At 44.7% G+C, this 15,830-nt stretch overlaps 1 protein-coding gene across 1 annotated transcript in view; it reads right to left on the bottom strand.

The window, feature by feature from the left end:
• The window catches only part of LOC105231168 (GTP-binding protein 1), a 261,542-nt gene that overhangs the window by 101,152 nt on the left and 144,560 nt on the right, over nt 1-15,830 (bottom strand). The gene's annotated exons all lie outside the window — the stretch shown is intronic.

Below are 15,830 nucleotides of genomic sequence, written 5' to 3'. Positions count from 1 at the left end.
CGTTCCAAATGAACTTTATTCATTTTAATCTAGATCTTACAATTGGTCGTATGCCATACACTACATCGTTGAGGTGCTCTTTATCCTCCTGACCCGTGCTAGCATTGAGGATAACCCGTGCCGGGACGAATTTTTCTGCTGCCTCTGCACCAAAAGGCTCCATGCAAACTCCATTTCGGTTAGGTGTAAAATAGGTAGCATGACTTTCATTCTGACCAGTCCCCCCAACCTTCATCACGCTCCAGTCCTCATGCGAGAACCACTTGGCAACTCTTTTTCACACAGTCTGTTCCGTGTGTCGGAATGTTACGTCAGTGCAATGCAATTTCTGCACTGGTTGGTGTCACTTTTCGACGTGTTCTGGCTAGCGCATCACACCTCAGTAGAGTGCGTCGTACGTCGCCCCATGCTGTAGGAATCTGCCCCCGGCGACATCGACCGCAGGGATACTTCCCTAGAATGTCAGGCGATGTCAAGCTCGAAATATTTAATATATACATCCCCCCAGTTACATGCTGCCCTACAGGATATCACCCCAATATAGATATGCTACTTCGTGGTGAAAACCGTTTGATACTAGGCTACTTTAATGCGCATCACGATCTTTGGCATTCCTGCCTGTCAAATGATCGTAGGGAAATGGAGCTGGCCGATTCGAATATTCCTTCCTTACCATAACTATGGACACCTACAGTAGCTCGCCTGATATTAACATTGTTAGCGTTGGTCTGATAATAGCATAACCTGGCGACCTATGCTAACTCTCGCATCAGACCATCTGCCTATAATTATCTCGTTCAAGAAACCTCTCGACTTTATTTCTATGGACAACCGTTTCTTCGTTAATTCTATTTTTTTTAAGGGATCTCATTTTGGAGATTCGGCAAATAATAAATCAACACAAGCGGAAAAAATGGACAGAGCAATGGATAATTGAGATCCTTTGGGGTATAACGGGGATTGGTATGACATAAAGAGACGCGCTTCTTAGCTAAAACAGCCGCGGAGAAATTGGAATGCAAAAAATCGTGATGTCCGTTAAAATCGGCAAGTCTCGAATAGCTTTCACAACGAAGTAGCGCACCTGTAATTGGGTCATATTCAGTTGATCAACATCGCCTGACCGGATAGCTATACACTGATATTCATAGCGCAACTTCGTTCTGGATACTGTAGCAGGTTAAACTCCTACTTATCCAGAATCGACCCCGACATACCCAATGTATGTCCTGCATGCAACGAGTCCCCGCATGATACTGGCCACCTCTTTGCATGCCCCACAAACCCTACCCATCTAACTCCTTCCTCCCTTTGGTCCGACCCCGTCGAAACAGCACGTTTCCTGGGCCTACCGTTAGATGACCTCGACGACAACACAAACAACCCTTACCATCCTAACGGGGATTAGCTAACCGTTAACAACAACAACAACAACACTGATATTCAAGGGTAGTAGCCCTGGAGGGAGGAAGTTCAAAATTCGTCTCTTGATCAAAATGTAATTCTATTAGAAGCCATATCTTGTTACCACATTAATAATAAATACAATTTGCTGAAATAGTTTTTGAAATGGATAGATACTCGTTATTGAAATGGATATACTGTTGGGAAATTGACCAGTTACACGCTTAAATTGCACATTTCAAATCTGAGTCTTTTTGCTAACATTTTTCAGTTCCTTCGGATCCAAGACTGATCTTATAGTCATTAAAGGGACATTTATAATTTCTTTTTTGGCTTCACCTTTCGAGCAATACCTGCATTCCAAATTACATGGACAGCGAGATGAATATGGCATGACTATGACCCTTGCGATGTTTTATTGGGAAGTCGTAACATTGGAGCCTCTCAATTCATCGTATTAATTGTTCTTCAGGGTTCTTGAATTGTTGAAGCCATTTTTATGGTGCATGATCTGTCTTCAGCCAAAATCCTAGGCCATAAAGGTACTTAGGAAGATGTTTAACGCGTTTCAATCAAGTCAGTAGCTCCCTCCGAGTTACACAATAATTTTTCTCTGGCTTGTATGGCTGCAATACCCAACCACTTTGTCATGCCCATCAATGACTTGTGATACAACATTTCCTATTGAAAATTTACTAGAATCCGTATTCAAAATAAAACAGGACCGATTATGCTAACATTGGTGCAATACTTAACCGTTTATTCAGATTTTGGAAAGCCACTTCCTGTTTGTTATTCCACTTAAAAACTCTTTTCTTTTTCGAGAGTTCATGAATGTGACTAGGTACACCAGCATAAATTGGAGCGAATCGTCGCTAATAAGTACAGAGTCCAAGAAAATTTCGCAATTTATGTACATTTTTAGTAGTTGGCCAATCTTTTACTCTATCATTCATTAGCTGTGCAAATACCCTCCGTTGTCACTTTGAGTCCTAAGTAGTTTATTTATTTTTTGAAAAGGAAGCACTTCTTCGGACTCAGCTTTACACCAGCGCTATCTATCCGTTCTCTTCCAGTTCTCGAAGGTTTTATCCAACATGATGAAATTGACGATGTATACCAAACATGTTTTCCGGTGCAATCCCTGTAATATTTGGTACATAAGTCTTTCAAGGGTAGCAGGAGCGTTTAATTGGTCTTGCATCGCCTTGCATCACATGTTAATGAAATTTGCTACAATTTTGGTTTTTGCTGGTTTGGAATCATTTTTATTAAAAATGGTTAAGTATCTTAGAAGGAGTTGTTTAGCCTTATTGCCTCTAGTTCCTCGGTCCATGAGTTCGATATGTCGTTTTCTCCAATATAATCGTCCTCAAGGCATATTTCGCAATTTATCTCGGCCTAACACTGTCCTAATATGTCCTCTTTGAAATATTTGTTTGATGACTTGCACTCACTAAGTGCTCTTGTCTTGTCATAGCCACCGTTTTGCCTATAAGTATGGTTGGTGTATATTACAATATTCTGTGGCTTCATAACCCACAACTTGTTTGTCCTATAATCTCCATCTATTCCTGTCAAAAAAGTCGGTGTAAGTACCTATTTGTGTAAGTCATAATCTTGTTCTTCATGTAAATTTTTATTTTTTGATTTGTTAGAAAGTCTACTACAATTATTTTAGCCATTAAAAAATGGAGCTGGTATCTTGGTGGAGGCTTTTGACATAATTGGGCAATTTAATTGTAGCTCGCGGAGCCGATATTTCAATTCATCCACTTTAGTTTCAATTTTATCCGGCGCTTTCGAAAAATTTTTACACGAATAGTATATTTGAAGTACTATATGTATATCATCTTATGACAGTTGATTTTTGACCGAAAATGTTAGTCTGTTTTTTAAAAATGGGTAAAATCGGTTCAATATTTTCCCTAGCTCTCTTATACCAAATATAAAAATAATCTTTGTGCCTAAAATAGATAACTGACTTTACTCCACATGATTGGTGCTTGTATGTGATGTAAGCATTTAATTAGTCTGTGGCATATTAATTGTGCCTTTAATATTAGTCAAAAAAATATCAAATTTGATTGTAATTTACTCCCGATTTCGTCGAATAATATAATTGTAGTCAATACGAGATCACCTTCGTTGTATGTCTTCAGTTCATTATGCTTTGCGTCGTATAGCTTCTTGGCTTGTGCTCTTACGTCGTTTATTCGTTAAGCGGTGTCGACTCGTAGTTGGTGTAGGTCGGTGTCGTTTATCAGGTCATCATCACCGTCTTGAAGTGGATAAGTTGATTCTGCAGGATGTCTCGTGGCACATAGACAATAGAATAGACAATAGAATTAATTGAGGTAAGCACTGCGACCTTGGGTCTATTGTGCCCTCTCCTAACTCACAGGAACTCACCAAGCCCCAACAAATCGATAAATTTTAGCATTTTGCTGGGAGCTAGTGAGTCGATGTGATCCCTATCCGGAAATGTAATTCCAAGGGCCTTAGACCTGCGTTTGCAGACTGCAATGCAATCGATCAGCAGGTGCTCCGGGGTTTCAGGTTCCCTGTCGCAGAACCGGCAGTTAGAGCAAGAGGCAAGTCCTAAGTTGTACATATGCCTTTTCAACTTGCAGTGGCCGGTGTAGAATGCGACCAGGAGCCTGAGCTTGATCCTTGGGAGGTTGATTATTGATTTAAACCTTTTGAGGTTGTACCCCCCTATCAGCAGCTTTGCATGCCGCATGCCATGCGCCCGTTGCCAATGACCTTCTCTGCCCTCTCTTTCCTCTTTGCGGAGCAGCTCCTTTATCGTATGGGGGCCCACCCCGGTAAATGGTTCGGGCCCTACCATACTTGTGGAGGCTGCAGAGCGGGCGAGCTCGTCAGCCAGTTCATTTCCGGCTATGCCTCTATGACCAGGTACCCAAACTAGGTGCACCTGATTCAATTCCGCTAGGCTGTTTAGCCGTTCTCTACACTCCTGCACTAGCAGCGATTTGATCTCGTAGGCCGAGATCGCTTTTAGTGCCGCTTGGCTATCGCTGAGTATGGTTATCCGCTCATTACGATAGCCGCGGTGGAGGTTTATCTCTGTACACCGACTTATTGCTAAGACTTCGGCCTGGAAGATACTTGGGAATCTGCCCATCGGTATGGATAGCCTTGTGCGTGGGCCCGCGATCCCTGCACCAATACCTTCCGACGTCTTCGAGCCGTCGGTGTACCACTTCAGTGTACTGTCCCTCAGCAACAGCTCAAGAGTGGAGTCATTCCACTCGTTCTTGCTGCCCAGGGTTACCTTGAATTTTCTCGTGAAGTTAACTGTCTTTGTAATCCCGTCCTTCGGGAGGAGGGCAATTGGATTACCGCCACTTATCACCTCCATCCTCTGGGTCGAGATTATTTTTCCTTTACCGCATCCCTCTGCCGTTATTTGCAGGAGTGAATGCTTGGCTACTTGGCCGATCACTATGTGGAGCGGTGTGACCTCCAGCACCGCCGTTGGGCAGGTTCGCATAGCGCCCGTCATGCAGACGCATGCTAGCCGTTGGAGCCTCGATAGTCTCATCACCACCGAGGCCTGTGCCGCCACAGAGGCCCAGGACACCGCTCCATATGTCACGATCGGTCGCACAATCATGGTATACAACCACCTGACAATCCTTGGCTTGCAACCCCAGGATTTACCTGCCAGCCGATTGCACACCATTAAAGCCTTTGTCGCCTTGACCAGGGTTTGGTCCACATGCTGCTTCCACCGCAAAGTGGAATCCAGAGTGAGACCGAGATATTTAACCTTGCTGGTCATCTCAATCACTCTCCCCCCAAGTGTGAGGTTTCTAAGCCCGGGTAGGGATCTTCGCCTTGTAAATGGGACGATGGTAGCCTTCGAGGGGTTGATGCTGAGATCAACTCCCCTGCACCACTCCTTTGCCAGATTTAGACCTCGTTGCACTAGGTCACAGAGAGTGTCCTCGAACTTGCCTTTCGCTATGATCACAATATCGTCCGCATATCTCTGGCAGCGGATGCCGTTGTCGGTTAGCAGTGCTAACAGGTCATCCACGACAAGGCTCCACAGCAAGGGCGATAGTACACCACCCTGCGGACAGCCCCTTGTTGTGCCTAGGCGAATCTTTGTGCCCCCTGCAGTGGTCTCAGCAATCCTGGTGCGGAGTACCGCCTCTATCCATCTACGCACTGGTGCTGCCACATTCCTACCTTCCAGTGCCATTGCCACACTTCTATGAGAAGTGTTGTCAAAAGCTCCTTCAATATCCAAGAAGGCGCATAGCATGACTTCCCCTTTCTTCAGTGAACTCTCTATTTCGGAGGTCAACTGGTACAGAGCTGTGCTGGTTGATCTGCCAGCTCTGTATGCATGCTGAGCTGCATGCAGGGGTGCGGTCCTCAGCGCCTTAGACCTTAGATGATGATCTATTATCTTCTCCATTGTTTTCAGTAGGAAGGAGGTTAGGCTAATCGGCCTGAACGATTTGGCCAACGAGTAGTCCTTCCTTCCCACTTTCGGTATGAAGATTACCTCAGCTGTCCTCCATGATTCAGGGATGTAGGCCAGCGCCAGGCTCTCCCTCAGCAGCCTAATCAGGTGTGGCATCAGAATCTGCTCACCCTGTTGTAGAAGCGCTGGGAAGATGCCGTCCACTCCCGGAGACTTGAACCTTTGGAACGAGGCCATTGCCCACCTCATCGAGTCCGCAGTAAACAGTTGTTTGGCGATAGCCCAATCAGTGCGGGACGGCTTATGTTCGGTTGAGGGCAGACACCGATAAACCGGGACAGTCTCCGGGAAGTGAGCACGCAAGAGCTCTGTAGCTCTGTCCTCCGCGCTGGTCGTGAATGTCCCGTCATTCTTTTTGATGGCTAGCACTGTGTCCGTCTTCCCTTTAGCCAGAGCTTTGTGCAGCCTGGCAGCTTCTGGTGTGGAGGAGACGTTTTCACAGGATCTCCTGAAGCTAGCCTGTTTTGCAGACCTGATCTCTTTATTGTATAACGTCAGGTTGCTCCTGTACTCCTCCCAGACCCCTGTACGTTTTGCCTTATTAAATAGCCTCCGTACTTTCTTCCTTAGGTCTGCGAGTTTCCGTGTCCACCAAGAGCATTTGCGCCTGTCTGTGGGTGCAACTAAGGGGCAGCTGTCGTTATACGCGTTAATAATGGACCCGTTAAGTGCGGTCAATCTGACCTCAATGCCTCGGCCCGTGGCGCTATTGTCAGTCTGCCCCTTCCTCCTTAACTCCTCGTCCAGCCTCTCCTTGAAGGTACCCCAGTTGGTCCTTCGAGGGTTGCGTCTAGGAGGGAATAGCTTGACCTCTGCCCTCAGCGCGAACCTAGCAATTCTATGGTCCGACAGGGAAGGCTCCGTTGAGACTCTCCACTGCGAGACCATCCCTGTTGCCGGCTCATTACTGAGGGTGATGTCCAGCACCTCCCTCCTGCTTATAGTTACGAATGTGGGTTCGCACCCTACATTCTCTACCGCTAAATTTCTACCTACTAGATATTCTAAAAGGGACTCACCTCTCGCGTTGCAGTCGGTGCTGCCCCATTCCGTGTGGTGGGCGTTCGCATCGCAGCCGATGATAAGCGGGAGCTTGTGCAGCCTGCAGTGCTCCACCAGCCTTTCCACCGCCTCCGGGGGTGCCGTTGCTGCCTCTCCCGGAAAGTATGCTGAGGCTAGGACGAAGTCTTTGCCCTCACTGTCCCTAGCCTGCACCGCCACCAAGTCTTGCGTCAGAAACTCTGAAATGCAAAAGAAACCAATATTGCTTCTAACCACTATGCACGTCCTAGGCCTCTCGCTTGAGAGGTCCCAGATTACCTTGTTTGCCTCCGTCTTGAGGCCCTTTACCTCTCCTTTATGGATCCAAGGCTCTTGGATCAGCAGCGTGCCCAGTTTTTCCGCAGTGAACCTGCTTGTTATGACAGCTGAGGCTGCCGCCGCATGATGCAGGTTCACTTGGGCAATCTCCATGTTGACAGCCATCATAAATTGGGCTCGAGGAGGGAAAGGTCCTCTACCCTGCCGTCAACCGCCCTGCTGTCGATTGAGTCTCCAAGTCCGTCTAGGAGCTCCTGTGTTGAGGGTAGCCCCATGCTCCGGCCATCGTCGGGGACGTCCGTAGTCGGCCCTGGCACTGCCTGTTCAGTCCTGCTCCCGCAGGGCTGCTCCGACGACTCGTCCACTTCCATCTTCGTTTCCTCCGGGGCGGATACCGGCACTGCCTGGCTAACGACGCCTTTGTCCTGTGGAGGCGCGGGCGTCTTGGCTTCCTTGTTCCCGGCGTCAGCAGTCTTGTATGGCCGCATAACGACCGTGCTGTACCTGTAGAACAGGCGGAAGCCCGCGGCCCGAACGTACTTGTATGACTCGTCGTCAATATACACGTTCAACCTTTAACCCTCCATATCGCCTAGCTTTTCTTTCTTACTACTGGCGACACACCAGGCCGAGATACTGAGCCCCCTGTTCTGGTTCCTCACCAGACTCAGGGCGTACTCGTAGGACCTGTCCCCACTCCGAGGGAGGAATACTGTCATACTGTGCATGATTGGCACGTCCTCCACCCTCTTCGCACAGAGGACAGGGCCCGTCCAGCCTCCTAGCTTTGGAGCGTGCTCCTTCAGCCAGTTGGCGGACGACTCGTCATGGCAGTCTACCTGCATCATACCTCCCCTGAAGTCGATGCCCAGGAAGGACGCCGTGTAGTCCACTCCTTCACACACCTCGTCCATGAGGATGTCCTGCAGCGCGGTAAGCTCCTCCGTTTTTAGCGCCTCCGCCGGGTACTTGAGAGGCAGAACAGCCATGCGGATGCCCCTGACAGCGTCCGCATATCCGCGCCGCACCTCCTCCACCCGGTGAGGAGCCGATCCGGATTGTTGGCCCCCGGTTTCCTTTACGTCTGTGCCCCGCACCCTCTTGGATCGTGGGGGCTCCTGTGGCGTGATTTGGCCGCTTTTCCGTTTTTCGGCCTGGGCGCTTGTGCCTGCGGGCAATGCCCTGCTGTCGCCCCGCCGCACGGACAGCGTAGTGCTGACCGGGCCACGGCCGCCGCTGCCGCTGCCCTGCGCGCGAGCTGGCACATTGTGGTCGCGTCCAGTCGCCGGGTTGACGTTGGTCCATTGGCTCTTGCTCCTGGCTAGAGCCTCCGCCTCCTCCGGGGTTTTCCCATCATGTAGGTGGCGTAGGTACCACCTCATGGTGGAGCCACTCATTACTCTCCTACGCGGATCCCCACCCCCACCGGGTTGGCCAGCTTCTGGGAGGGGGCGTTGCCCACCTCTTCTGCGCCTTCTCCTCCTTCTCCTTTTAGCGCCGTCAGGCTCTGCCCGACACGATTCACCAGAGGCCGACCCACTGCACCCTCCGGCAGGGGATTTGCTGATGTTTCTAGGTACTGCTTCAGCTCCAGGCGTACCCCCCAGGTGAGCTCCGCTGCCAGAGGGCACGTCGTCGTCATCCTCCCTGGCGTGCTCCTCGAACAGCGAGCGCTCCTCTGGCGTGAGATCGTCAAAGTATTTAGGCATACGCCTGGCACCTCGACCCCCCTTGCCTTCCGCTGCTACAGTATCCTTCTCTTTGTCCGCTACCGTTGTCCTCTGTCGTTGCCCTTTGTCCGTCATCAAATCCGGTTTTGTTGTTGTTGTTTTTTGTTTTTGGTCGTTCATCTTGTTCGTACGACCCTTGGCTCAACAAGGTGAGCTGTCGGGTCTATGGTCTATATGGGGAACGGGAAGGTCCGCCACACCAGAGCCCCTTGGCGCGGTAAGGCCACCGTTACTTCCCAATTCGGCCCGGTGTTGGGAAGGCTCCGTTAAAATACAGCCGAATTTACCTCCTGGCTGCAAATCATCCAATGGGCACGGGTCGCATGACACCCTGGATTAGGAGGTGGTAGTCCTTGGTCGTCGCACGCATGCAGCTCCCGACAACCCGCCTGAATAGTGCTAGTCAGCACTATCCATGCCGGTTGGGGGGCGCCGAGTATGCCTTGCGACTAAGCCTCTGCACCACGGCAAGGTGCCTACCATTAGCAGAGGTAGAGCATACCCATAAAGTAGTCGGAATGGTGTACAACCTGTGGTTTTATTCCATTGTATTTGACGTAATTTGTCGTCCCATCGTCTTTCGTAATCAGAAGAAGGTGATAGCATGGATAGGATATCGTAGTGAAATCTCACGTCATCCGCCAGGGGTTTTATTTAAAGCATAACCCACACATGAGTTCGTTTCAATGTCGAATTCTTTGATTCTCAACCACCATCGGGCAATGCGTGGTATAAGCTCTCGTTTTTCCATCGTTGTTCGTAAAGCGTTGCAATCGGTGATAACTTTGATCTTCTTTCCGTATACGTAGTATTTGAATCTTTCCAATGATTCCACAATCGCTAATGCTTCGAGTTCATAGCTATGGGAACGTTTTTCGTCGTCTGCAGTAGAGCGACTAAAGTATGAGATCGGGTGAAGTTGTCCATTCTCGACTTGCAACAAAACGCTTGCAAGGCCGATAGAGCTTGCGTCTGTATGTAGTTCGTGTTCGGCTTCGATGCGGTAGTTGACCATGGTTGGTTTCGATGATAATGCGGTTTTGAGTTCGTTGAATGCTGACTCTTGCTGTTGTCCCCATGGGAATGCGATGTCGTTGCGTAGCAATTTGCGTAACGGCTCAGAAATAATGAAATAACCAGCGACGAATTTTCCGAAGTAGCCACTGAGACCTAAGAATTTGCGTACTTCAGTGACACTTCTTGGCTGTGGAAAATTTACAATAGCGTTTGTTTTGACGTTGCTCGGACTTATGCCTTCAGGAGTTGGCTGATGTCCCAAAATTGTTATTGTTTGCGTGAACAACTCACATTTGTTAACGTTCAATGTGAGTCCACAGGTGCGTAGACTTGGAGTATACGAGAAAGCTTTGTATACATTTCGTCGAAAGAATTGCTGCCAATTAAGATGTCATCCATATAATGCAGCATTTCGCCCGTCTCAACTCGTCTTTGGATTTCTGCCATGAGTCTATTAAACACAGCTGGTGCATTCTTTAGACCAAACGACATGCGTTTGAACTCATGTAGACCGAGTGTATTTCCGACTATCGGGTGCCATTTCGATCTGATAGTACCCACTATTCAAATCGAGTGACGAAAAGTATCGAAAACGTTTTGCTTCATGTAGCCGTTCTTCAATATTCGGGACTGGAAAATTTTCTTTCTTTGTCATCTTATTAATTCGTCGGTAATCGATACATAACCGATCACTTCCACTCTGCTTCTTGACTAAGGCCACGGGACTTGCGTATTCGGATGTCGATTTAGTGATAATATCACGCTCAAGTAATTATTCAATCATCTTGTTGACAATATCACGCTTCGGTTCTGGGATACGATAAGGCGCTTGAAATATGGTGCGATTGCTCTCAAGTTCGATGCTAGCTTGAACTACGTCAGTTTTGCCAATATCTTTCAGTCCACTGGAGAAAACATCGGCATAGCTTGCCAGAAGACTTTGCATTTTATTCGTTCTGCTTCATTGCTGAAATTGAACATTAGTTTGGAGAAATTACTCTCAGTTATTACCGTCGTCTGTACTGCTCGTCTGCTTCCGAATATTGTATGACAATTTTCAACTTTCAGCCTAATGTTTGCATTGATGATAACATCTTGACCTATTAAAACGTCTTGTTCTAGTAACTCGTCATCAGCGATGTAGGATGGGTCTCGATGTTGATTCCGTCGATGGTGATGTCTATGGTAATAGCCTTCGTGAACGTACGCACCCCGTCGCAAATGCCTTTTACTTGTAAGCAGCATTTTAAGGCTTTAGCTTAGTACGCAGCTCTCAAGAAACGTAAAAAATTCATATAAAAAAACACTTAAGAAACGGTCCAGAAACGTTCCTGCGATAAAGTTACTTGTGCTAGTACGCAGCTCTCAAGAAATCTAGTACTAATTTTTAATACTTTTTTTCAATAAAAAGTGAATATGGCAAACCTGGTTTTGCGAAGAAACATCAAATCAACAATTGTTTCTTGAGGGAAATTCGAAGTAATCGTCAAATTCATCCTAAATTAGTTGAAATCATTATTATAAAGTATTTTCCATTTTGAAATGTTGTATAAAACCAACCAATCATCAACAACATTCCTTAAATCTTAATGAAAATATTTGTGTTACCATACACATACATACATACATCCATACGCACAAAGTTTGTTTACTTTATATATTCTCTCTTGCTCTTCTAATGTGGATCATCCACAATGCGTAACCAACTGTCAAAATTACTTGAGAAATAATGTATTTTTTTTCTTGAGCAATTACTTGAGAGCTGCGTACCAACCTTTCATCGTCGATGCGTTTGGCTATTGACGTATGGGCTGCATTGACTGCCCGTGTCGATGAATGCGATATACGGTTGCGCTTTTATGTAAACAAATTTCTTGAAACATTCGTCAAGGTTGGTTGCACCAAGTCGTCGTAATGCTACTGTCGTCTTTTCACAATTTCCTTCGATTGTATGAACTTTGTTACACGTTACACAGCGATGTCGTTTCTGCGGCAATGGACATTTGTTGGAGAAATGTCCAGGTGCGTTGCAATTGTAGCATTTCAGTTGTGCTTTAAATTCATCATTTTATTTCGTTGACTCAGCATATTTTCCGTTATTGTAGTCTCGCTTGCTTGGTTGATATACTTGTGGCTCACTTAGCCCTCCGCGATTAATGAAATAGTCCTCGATGTCGTCTCTCATCTGCTTCATTGTTGTGAACTTCATTGCTGAAATGTTTTGTTGGAGTTCTCTGTGTTTTAATCCAGCTCTTGCATAGCGTATGTTGGCTGCCTCACTCAGTGTGTAACGTATACCTAGTGCCGCCACTCGAAAACAATATTCTTTTACAATTTCTTTCGGCTTTCTCGTTGCATTGACCTCGTCTTGGTCTGAACCAAATTCGTGTCGTAACGCATTACCAAAATTTTCCCAAGTTGTGTGTAATGTGGGTGATGCATCCAACCACATACGTGCAACTCCTCTTAGTTGTGTATAAATAGCCAACAATAAAAATTTCTCGTCCCATCTACATGCTTCAACTACTCGATCGACTCTGTCAATAAATTGCTCTACCGTAATGCTTGCGTTATTCGTTGGATCAGATTAAGGCAGGGAATTTGCAATTTATTTTACTGACGCGTGTCGCATATTCCTGTTCGCAGAAATATTCCCGTTGCTTTGAATGCGTGTTGTAACGTTGTTGTTAGCTGCCACCGTGCTGTCATCGCTCGTTGAAATAGCGTCAGCGGCGTGACTTTGAACGTCTGCACCACCGTTAACTGCGACTGCGCTATCGCTAGCAAAGCTGCGTTTTTTACCGTTTATACCTCTTGCGCGCTGGCTGTACTAGTGCCGTTATTTTGTGCTTGTAGTAGCTGTACCATCATTTTGCGTAACTGCTTCCTCTCTCTTGCTGCAGTTGTGCCACCGTTGATATCTCGGATGACTCCTGCGTGACGTTGATTTCTTGGATGTCCACCTCTTCGGACTCCTCATATGCGCTAAGACGTTGCAACAACTCATCTCGCGTGGCAGTCGTCGCTAATTGCTTTTCCCGTAGCAACCTCTTTAGTTGTTCCACCTTCAAATCACTAATTTTCGCCATGGTATCGTTTTTATGTATCGTCTATATATAGTACGAGTATACATATGTATATTTGCTTTAATTATTAAAAGTTTCGATATCATGTTAAAAGACCAAGCGGTCGCACATGTGCTCATATATAATTATGTGTGCACGTAAACAAAAATGATAGACCATAAGGATAATGTTTGTAAATTTGTCTAGATGCAGTACATATGTATGTAAATATGTACACTCAATGCTTCATGCGAAATCTCCGTTTGACACTGACAACCAATGACGAAGCTCGCGTTTTTTGCTTTCATGTTAACGGGTCAATCTGTCGACAAAGCATTGTGTTGTTGGTAGAAAATCCGAGCTGTGCCGAAACAATAAGCAAACGATCGTCTATTGTTACTTGCGTAAATATGTATGAATATATATGTACGTATGAGCTTGCATACATATCGACGCAGATTTTTGCAAGCCGCGTAAAATACATTCAATCCCGGTTATGTGCCACAATCAAAATTTTGTGGTTTGTTAAAAATAAAAATTTAATATGGTACATAAGCGACTGCGGATACTTAACCGAGTCGTACTTAAAACACTGGTTTGAATGTATTTCAAAAAACAAACCGTGAGATGCAGCAAGATATTGGCAGTTAGGAGGGATGATTTTCATTTAAGCGGAGTACTACTTAACCGGGATTGACTGTACACATAAATCAGAGGAATATTGAACATTTTCTTTAATACATTTCTTGACTTGAAAATCGACAAATAAACTATGTTGACACTTTTTCCTTCTCATACAAATATCAGAAATTGTTCAAATTATGATTTTTAGCTTTTGCCACCGTCGCGAAAAAACGCTTGTAGGCAAAGACATGCTCGGGGAGATGTAATGGTGTTTGTTTTTATGAATGAAGCAAGTTTGCCTGTTAAAAGTGCGCTTGCGTTCATGAATGAAAATATTGTTGTGTATTTTTCTACAAATTTGGGCATCGACTATTTGGCTGCCATATTGGCTTGTGACGCTGCTGATATTTCAAACGATTCTTGTTTTTGTAGAACAATATTTGTAATGCGGGTGACATATCTACAAGTGAACGCATATAAGTATGTATGTTGTGTATGGATTATTTGTGTGGGAATGTCATACGCACATATTTGCATGTGTACGCATATAAGTATGTATGTTGTGTATGCGTTATTTGTGTGCCAATGTCATACGCACATGTTTATGTATGTACACATGAGCAGCGCGCACATGTTATATTATTGATAAGTTATAATATGATCTGAATTCGCGAAAGCGAACATAAACACATGGTCATGATACATGTGCATTTAAGTTTTGAATGATAAAATGTCCGATTAATGTACATTTATCACTATTGTAATATGTATATTTAATTTTTTTAATAATATTATGATAGTTTGTTTTATACATACATATGTATGTTATGAAGTATACATATAAGTATGATTTGCATATAAACGTATAAAAATATAAGCAAAAGAGCGAACATACGTCTGTTAGAGCAATATATAGTTTTTGGCATAATTTTTATTTCACGCTCAGCTCTGTTCAAGCGAAAATGTTAAGATTTCTCCTGCCGAGCTGGCAGTGGTGAAACTGGACCATTTAGCCAAAAATATTTTTACGATCTCCGCGCGTGAACCTTCTCTATGATAGACGTTCTCTGCTTTAATTCTACTGTCGTTGGCAAATATAAGAATATATTGAAGTTAGCGAGAGCGACAACTGTCGACCTGCAGTCGTGTAGTCGCTGTCAAAATAACTGTCTCCATAAGAACGTGTGTATTTTAATATTTGACAGATGAATATGTTTTAACCATTCTTACGGGGCATCTCGACAGGATAAAATTTATGTCATACTAACTGTCAAATCTATTGCTATTGCCATTGCCAAATCTGTATGTGGGCATTTGTTATCATAACATAATCATTTGCGCAAAGACGTAGGGTAGGTAGGTTCGAGCTGATGTAGCGCATGCTTTGAGCTCTTGAAAATTTGTTTGTATCACATTACGAAATGCCGTCGGGTAGGTAGCTGATGTAGCGCATGTTTTGAGCTCTTGAACTGTTTAACTGTTTTTGGACAACTATATAATAATTGTGGCATAAATTTTATATACGAATTGAAATAATAAATTTAATATGAGGAATGATATTTTGATTTATGCTTGTACAAGTTTATTAAATTTAAGACTTCACTCATTTCCAACCCAATTTGCATAATTTTTCTGTAAATTAACAATATTGAACTAAATATTAATTTTTGGGAAAAATGTTACTTTGAAAATGTACTTTATTTTCATTATATAACACAGTCGTCTTAATACTCGCTCTACTAAATTTCATATTACCGAGACGAAAAAGCCGTCGGCATATGTGTAAATGGGATATGTTCCCTCTTCGAAATTTTCATATAAATGAAGGGTAAAATTTAGAATAGCATCCCCGGATTTCGGGAATAAAATGGGTATTACTGGAAAGGTGACGTACTCCAGATCACGAAAATATACATATATAGTTGCCGTTGACTTATAGTTTTAAAGATATTTGCATTTAAAGTTGAAAAATTGACAACTTTTACATAGATAATTTGTATATTGTGAATAACTTTTTCACTTATATTATGCACTTTTCACTTACTAACACTTCACTATAACGTTTCTGCGCCGCGCTTCAAAATAAATAACCATGGCAACCCTTTTCTTATTGTGCAAATGCAGAGAATTGTAACTAAAATAAAATAA

Source organism: Bactrocera dorsalis, chromosome 3 (genome assembly GCF_023373825.1).
Source record: "Bactrocera dorsalis isolate Fly_Bdor chromosome 3, ASM2337382v1, whole genome shotgun sequence".
Taxonomy (NCBI): Eukaryota; Metazoa; Arthropoda; class Insecta; order Diptera; family Tephritidae; genus Bactrocera; species Bactrocera dorsalis.
The sequence above is the reverse complement of the archived record's forward strand: the minus strand, read 5'-3'. Positions and strand labels throughout refer to the sequence as shown.